The 7,513-nt window shown below is 36.8% G+C and overlaps 1 pseudogene; it reads right to left on the bottom strand.

The window, feature by feature from the left end:
- The window catches only part of LOC106465642, a 40,515-nt pseudogene that overhangs the window by 21,874 nt on the left and 11,128 nt on the right, over positions 1–7,513 (bottom strand).

The raw sequence follows: 7,513 nt of genomic DNA, 5'->3' as shown, positions 1-7,513 counted from the left end.
ACATTATATTCGGGAGTACAAGTTATGTAATCTTACTTCAGACATTATATTCGGCAGTACAAGTTACGTAATCTTACTTCAGACATTATATTCGGCAGTACAAGTTATGTAATCTTACTTCAGACATTATACTCGGCAGTACAAGTTATGTAATCTTACTTCAGACATTATACTCGGCAGTACAAGTTATGTAATCTTCCCGAATATAATGTCTGAAGTGTATAATGTCTGAAGTAAGATTACGTAACTTGTACTGCCGAGTATAATGTCTGAAGTAAGATTACATAACTTGTACTCTCGGAAGTACAAGTTACGTAATCTTACTTCAGACATTATACTCGGCAGTACAAGTTACGTAATCTTACTTCAGACATTATACTCGGAAGTACAAGTTACGTAATCTTACTTCAGACATTATACTCGGCCGTACAAGTTACGTAATCTTACTTCAGACATTATATTCGGAAGTACAAGTTATGTAACCTTACTTCAGACATTATACTCGGAAGTACAAGTTACGTAATCTTACTTCAGACATTATACTCGGCCGTACAAGTTACGTAATCTTACTTCAGACATTGTACCCGGTAGTACACGTTATGTAATTATATTTCAAATATTGTATTCGGCATTAAAATTTATGTATTTTCACTGTCAGTAGATGTTATGTAATTTTACTTCATACATTATTCACTGGCAGTACAAGTTTGTAATATTATTTTATAGATTATCATTGGCATTAAAAGTTATATAATCTCACTTAATACATCATAATTCAAAGTTTCATTTGAAAAGATAACTTAATAAATATCTAACCATTTATAAGCACAATAAATATTGATTAACGATTTTTACTCTTTAAAGGTGTAGATGTAATAATACGTATTATACCATTACGTATCTTACACGCTAGTTAAATATTTAGGCTAAGTTTGGGACATAGGAGGAAATGAGTTAGTTTTGATACTTACACTAAAAAGGACTAGTTTTTCATAGGGATCTCCTTCCCAGGACCACCCATTTGAATATTTCTTTTTTCCATTTTTCTTTGCAAGTTCCTGTTTCAGTGATGAGAAGCTGCCGTTGATCTGCAAATTATTTGTATTAGTATTATTACCAAGTTTAATTTTATTTTTAACCTGTTTTTCAACTGTCACGTTTTTCTGCTTATTCGAATGAAACATCTTCTTTGGTTGTTTCTGCTTTGTCCTCACCTTGCTGGCAACAAGAAGTTTGGATTCCTGGAAAGAATCACTCTCGTTTGTGAGCGAATTGCTATATGTCTCACTGTCCGAGCTGCTCGTATCTAGGCCATTACTTTTTCTCATTCGTCGTTTTCTTTTCAACTCTTCATTATTTTTTAAGCTTGACAAGTTATTTGCAATATTACGACTCTTTAAGTTTGATGTGCGAGGCGATGATGTGCTTTGGTTTTCATTTTGTGACGAAAAACTGGGAACATTTTGATTTATAGTGTGGCCAAGAGGAAGATCTTTCTCCGAAGTTGAAGTAATTTGTCCGTTTGACACGCTATCAGGCTTACCACATGGTGGCGCACCCTGGCCATACCCTCCCCTAATGACTTTATCCGCCTCTGATTGAGGGAATTTAGAATCATTACAACCGTTATTGCGTGAATTTGAAGGAAACTGTGGACGTTGCTGGCTTTCTCTGACTTCTGGAGGAGTTACTGGTTCTGCTTTTGGCACTGGAGGGACTGGTACCTCAGAAGGGGCTGTTCTAGTTCTTATATCTTTCTGTCGGCTGGTAATCACTGGTGTCAGTTCGAGGTAAGTGGGTCCTGGGGAATAATCACGGGGGATATTGTTGACTTGATGTTTAGGATACATAGTATTCTGAGGTTGTGGGTGATGGTATTGCTGAACAGATGCACTGTGTGGTTGACAGTAAAAATTTGGATTATGAATAGTGCCGTGAAAAGTGGGATGGGCGGCTGAAGATTTTTGTGGAAAAGAAGGACATGATGGGGGCTGGTTGCCGAGGCGTTGTTGAGAAGGAACGACATTACGTTCTTGAGAGTAACATGAATTTGTAGAACTACTTGGAGGCAGAACATCTGGTAAGCCATTATAAGGTAGAGGTGCCTGAGTGCAAGTTGGTATGTCTTGAGAATAATGGTGGTGAGGAACGTTGGATGACATACAGTCTTGACGGAAGCCATGTGGAGGAAGGTTGTGTGGGGTTAATGGATCCTGTGGATAATGTGGACGTGGTTGATTTGTAATTTCGTTTTGCAGAAATTGGTGGTTGTTATGAGATAAAGGATCTTGCGGAAATCCACGAGGAACGTTATTGTTCTGGGATATGTTTTCTTGAGAATAAGGAGGAGGTGGTGGTGGAGGGTTTGCAGAGTGGGGCACATCATGGGAATAGTAAGTCAGAGGAGGACTATTGTGAGGCACGTCATGATTGAAGCAATGGGAAGGGTTGTTAGGATTCATAGTTTCCTGTGGGTAGTGAGGCTGAGGTATGGATTCCATTGGGAATGAAGGCGTAGGCGTTAAGGCATGACGGGAGAGGCACTGGTCTCCATTGGGATATTGGTTGTGTGGCTGAGAAAGAGGGGGAGGCGGTGGATGGAGGTGATGATGCTGGGGTGGGTGACAGGGCACTGGTTTGTGAATGAGACAGGGATCGAGGACAGGCTGCATAATGGAGCCAGCCGATTGGTAGTAGCCATCTGGTGGGAGACAAAAAATATCAAAGTACATCAATATTCAGAAAACATCTACACGCACATACACATTTTGTAAATTGTACAAGAAATTCTACAATTTTTTAGGCCAGAACATTTGTTAAACATTCTTTGTTCAAAATGCATGAATTAAATAAACTGCCAGGTAATAACTATATACGCGCTAATGAATTACAACTCTGGTAAACTGACTTCAAAAACCTCAAACTTAGAAAAACATGAGATAACAGCTCTTACACAAATACCCATAGTCCTCTCTTTAAAAGATACGATATGTAGGTTTTAATTTATCATTGTACCTAATCCATTAGCAAAATTACTAACATCACAATGGTTTCTCTGTCACGATTTTATTTCCTCTTGTTTCCAGAGCATCGCTCATTCTGCAACGTTTATAAGCAACGGGACGTGCTCTCAAGTGGCGTGGGGTGTAAATAATGTAAGGGAAGTGAACAGGACAATCACGAAATGTAACGGAAGTAAATAGGACAATCACGAAAAACTTTTGTTCAGAAAAAACTCGAAATGGACTTTGTTTTAATTGCAACTCCTTTGTGAAATACAGTTCGTCTGTTAAAAATGTGAAAATCCTGTTTATCGTGAATCGGATTACTGATATTTAAAAGGTAATGATGGAAGTGAAGTCACAACTACTGAAATCCAGAACTATGAACATGTATTAATAACTAATATTACTAAAAAGGTTAAGAAGATGGAGAGTTCTGAAACGAATAAAACGCACATTAATTTTAAAACGTTCAATATAACTATTTTATTCGTCACAAACGAACTATTTTGCCCAGCATTTCATTGATTTTTAAACAAGTGTGCATGAACAAAACCATTCTAGCTTACAAAGATTAAAGGCTGCCTAAGTATCTTTTACTCATATTTCCCGGGAACTAGGAATCTAAAATCCAACAAACAAACTATAAGGACCTTTTTTCTTCTTCTCTTCTGAAGTATAGCTCTTGTCTGGTACGGACTTGGGCCTACAGTTTAGATTAATTTTGCGCTATTTTTTATTTTCAGTTTAGATGGCTACTATTGCAGTGCTGATTTAAGCTGAAGCATTTATCCCAGTAACTTGATGTACGTTTGGAAGCTATTCTTTCACAAAATTTATGCTTCCTTTAATGTCGAGACAATAGAAACTTTATCTGCTTTTTTCGAGGAATAAGTGATCACAGCAACCTCTATTGCTCTAATAACAATATGCAAATGCAGCCCATGTAATTGGTCAGTGATTTCCCATTTTTAACTAGTCTAATGATAGTCAGGGGACAGACGTTCGTGGCACAAGGTTACATTACAAATTATGTGCCACCTCTCGTTTTTGAACTGAGCTTCTTAAAGACATTTAAAAGGGTACATTTCCATTTGGTGTCAAAAACTCTTTGTGGGTTATATTTGTGATATATCTATTCACACAGTGAAATATAACCATTTGAATATATAAAAGTTTGGAGACTCCAAACTTTTATATTCTAAATTCTTCATATGAATATATGTTGTATATAACATTATTTATCCATGAATGCTTGCAATTCGATTGGTAAATTATAATATCGATTTCCTATTCTTTGCTGATTAATGTGAATGGAAAGACTGACTACGTATACCTTGCGAAAAGAACCGTTGTGGTACGCAAACACACAATACGTTTTCTACATTCTTATAGTGTCTCACTCGTTCGCTTGTTGAATTCTGCTGAAAGCTACATGAGGGTTATCTGCGCTAGCCGTTCCTAATTTCGATATGACAGATCAAAGGGAAGGTAGCTAGTCAACATCACTCACCATCAACTCTTGAGTTACTCTTTTACCAACGATCCGTGACCCACAGACTATGAGTTGAGTACCCTAACCACCAAGCTATTCCAGGACTCTTTACATATTAATGTAGGAGTTTTCAAATTTTTTTTGTCTGATTCTATGTAGTTTTTTGCATTAACACGTGGCCCATAAAACATTCGAGTTAATTTCGTTCTAGTTACCTTCGTTGTTCTCTGGCAGATAATAAGTGCTTTGCTCGCGGAATAATTAGTGCAGCAATCTCAAACATTGTGCAAGCATGTCCATGACAGCAAAATCCTTCACTGGCCGAATAGATAATATCTAGAAGTTACGATGTTAACTATGTTGTATCAAAACAATGAGTCACTGCGAAACACTAGTTGTTATGGGTAAATCCGACGTTTAATGTTAAGAAAGAAGCACTGGATTGACACATTTATATTTGGTTTTCGTTAAATGGAAATATATCTTGGGAGACTACACCTGCTGACTAACATATTGATCCAGTAGAGGGCAATAGTCCAATGTCGAGACGCAACTATGTACACTGTGTTTGTGCTTTTAGATGTAAATAAATTCCGTAGCACGCAAACGAGTGGCATGCTATGACGAAGTTGCACTGATGCAGTATGCAGATAATGTAGAACAGATCTACCATCGAAAATGTTATAAATTTCTGCGTCACAGTGCAAGTTTAAAAGAACAAGGAAAGTTCAATCGAAACACTGGTACGTACGAAAGAAACGTGACGATAAAGAATCGAGGAAGTCCCGAATACTTCCTGATGGAAACCTGTGGCAACAGATGCTAGAGAATTAAAACACGACAAAGTGACGTAGGAGGGACAAAGGTTATTGTTCTTGCGATAAAGATGCTATTTTTGCCTAAAACGTTAAATATCACATTGACTGCCTAAGAAACGAGTGTACGGTGGCGACTACTTAATGGAGGAAGAATCTGTGATGTAGAAATTGTGAGCATTGTGAAAGCAGCAATAGCTCCAAAGGAAACTATTGACACACCGATTATTGGTATGAATACCGTACACAAAACGTTTCAGTTGTCAACAAAGGCTGAAGACATTCCATCTAATAAGAGCCGATAAATTAAAAATACATTACTGAACAAAATCCCAAACAACGGGCTGTGGCAGAATTTTATGAGATGGGATGTTTGGCAAAACCGGCTAGTATTTTAACAAAAGAGATCTGCATGTTGACAGATTGGTATTTGTCAGGCCTTTGACAACTTCCAGACCTCTTCAACTCTTGAGTGAATAGAGAAACAGATGTTTTAATTATCCTTACTAGCTGACTATCGGCTGGCTTCCGAACGTACTGCAGCAATAGATGGATGTTATTGTTCCGAGAAAGCTGATATATTTCCTCCTAAAGCTGTGCCAAGTCACTTTTCAACATTGAATAAAAGCGAATGATGATATTCTGGAGGCCTTCCCCAAACCCGGAACCACAGTAGAAGTTACATATAGGTAAATGGTAAGGTAAATCTGCCTCCTTTACAAAATCTATAGAATAGTCAGAAATCTCAGATGGAATATGTTTGCTAAATTAGATAAAGAGGACCGATATTTACCACCCACCATGGGCACAGTACTCCCATACACAAACAGGGCCCATCACATGGCTTTGATTTGTAAATTGCTCTGTGTCCCTTGTCCTTTATTACCACCTCTAACAAACCATCACTGGCAAGATGGGGAAGGTGGATGGAAGCTAATCTTTTTTCACAGCGTCACCTGCACCAGAAGCACTTCTAGTACTCCGTAAATGTAAATGTGTATTGGGTTGCAAGAAGAAGAAGACATGTGGCTGCAGGTAGAATGGTCTTCTAAGCAACGGTGATCTGTGTGAAAGTGGAGACAGTTGTGCAAATAAACCAGACGAATGGTCAGTGTTAGAAGATGATTGCGACAGACGAATTCTTTCATACCATGTACATATTGTTAAAATGAGGAAACCCGAATGGATAATATGCGAGGCTTAAAAAAAACTGAATTTACAGGTTTAAATTTTGTGATATCCGCTTTTTATCGACTCTTAATTATTGATAACAATCAGCTCTCATTCCGGTGATGTTCAGTATTTATTTTTAAAACGCATAACGTTGGTAAACTAATATTCAAATCAATTATTAGGGAACTCCTTTACTTGTCAATATTCCTTAGTTTAAACCAACGCCCAATAATGTAAAATTTAGAGTCTTAACAATGTTTTTGCTTTTGAGTTTGAATCATAGCTTATTCTGCCAGTTGTAATATAAAGTGGATTTCTGTAGAATGAATGGAAGCATGATCGTTTATAACTATTATATTTGTATCCTAAAAACTCGGCATTTATGTATCTGCTGTATGTGTTTGTAGAAACGAAAAAAACAAAAGGAAATTATCAATACCAGCTGAGACAAATATATTAAAATCTTATCACAACCGATAGTCAGTATAGTAAGAATCTCTATGGCTCTTTCTTGGGAAATTTTCTAAATTAGGAAGCATATATATTTCCCCCATGCAAAAAATTCGTTTTATTCTCCTATTTAACTTGTAAAATTGTTTAATATTACATAATCTTTAGAACTGGTTTCGTACTCTTCAGCCTGGAAACATTAACACTTATAAACCAAATTAAGAAAATAAAAAGTGATACACTTTGTCAAATCACTTTACTTTAGAGTACGTTAGTTATTTAAAAATATTATAGAAGGGATAATTGGATGACTGCTAAATCACTAGAGGGCATAAAGTAAAATAAAATAAAGGAATCCCTCGATTAATGCGCATTCGATTAATGCGTTTTCGTTTAGTGCGCTTAAATTTTTTTATAACCAATATTCGATTAGTGCGTGCATAATAATCGATTAGTGCGGTAACACACGCATTTCATTTTAACCATAGTAATTGAAAAGTAAGTTTTAGGCACCGAAATTAAAAATAGAAAATGGGTAACTATTTTACTTGTCAAGTTATTACTAGAGTGTCCACCCC

The sequence above is a fragment of the Limulus polyphemus genome, unplaced genomic scaffold (assembly GCF_000517525.1).
Source record: "Limulus polyphemus unplaced genomic scaffold, Limulus_polyphemus-2.1.2 Scaffold2008, whole genome shotgun sequence".
NCBI lineage: Eukaryota > Metazoa > Arthropoda > Merostomata > Xiphosura > Limulidae > Limulus > Limulus polyphemus.
This window is presented reverse-complemented; position numbering and strand designations above follow the sequence as displayed.